General features: G+C 59.6%; 1 protein-coding gene across 1 annotated transcript in view; it reads left to right on the top strand.

The window, feature by feature from the left end:
* The window catches only part of PTPRF (protein tyrosine phosphatase, receptor type F), an 82,398-nt gene that overhangs the window by 955 nt on the left and 80,574 nt on the right, over positions 1 to 869 (top strand). The window lies entirely within an intron of this gene.

The raw sequence follows: 869 nt of genomic DNA, 5'->3' as shown, positions 1-869 counted from the left end.
CCCCGCCGCAATCTTCAGGGGTCTGTCTCTGCTCTCCCTTCTTCGGTCTCTGTTCTCTCCTCCCGGGTCCTCTGTGTTCCTCCTCGGGGCTTCGCTGGGGTCCCCACCCCACCTCTGAGTCTCCCTTCCCGGGGTCTCTCCTGTCTGGTCTCTCCCTGGTCTCTTGGCGTCTCCCGCATTCCTCTGCTAGGCCCCCTCCCCATTTCTGTGGAATGCTGCCCTCTGGTTCTTCCATCCCAGGGTGGGGGAAGGGCCGGCCTTTCTCCCCATTTCAACATTCCCCCAACACCCCAGTGCAGGGCCCCTCGGTGGGTGGAACAGGTTGGGGAGTGGGAGCCCTGCCCCTGTGTGAGCGGGGAATGGAAGGGAGGCTGCCGGTGTGAGGGGATCCTCTGGATTCCCTGGGGACAGCGACGCAGAGCTTGGGCGGCCGGACTGCTGAGTGTTGGTGATTAAGGCTCCACTTTGGCTCCTGAACAGACAAGGGCAGGGATCCAGAGTGACCCTGTGCGGGATCTGGCTGGAGAATCCAGGAAGTGCCCTGGGGTGAGAGGCTGGAAAAGGAGCCCCGTGGTGCTTCCAGTGGGGCCTTTGATAGTGAGGGTTCCCCTGAGAAGGGAAAGGGTCTGCGGAGGGATTCTTTGGGAGGCAGCAGGGATCTGATGTGATCCAGAGGAGGGTTCTGGCAGGAAATCTCGGGAAATTCTATGCTTGGCTCCTTATTAACTCTTGCTTCAAGAGAGCAAGAAAATCCCGGTTTTTCACTGATGATATGTACAAACCTAGGACTTCAAGAAGCAGCAGGTGTAACTCCCCAACACACGCTCACCCACATCCGCAGCCCCAGGCACAGGCCACACACTCACACC

This window comes from Myotis lucifugus, unplaced genomic scaffold, assembly GCF_000147115.1.
Source record: "Myotis lucifugus unplaced genomic scaffold, Myoluc2.0 scaffold_37, whole genome shotgun sequence".
NCBI lineage: Eukaryota > Metazoa > Chordata > Mammalia > Chiroptera > Vespertilionidae > Myotis > Myotis lucifugus.
Note: the sequence above shows the minus strand (reverse complement) of the source record. Positions and strands in the feature narration are given on the sequence as shown.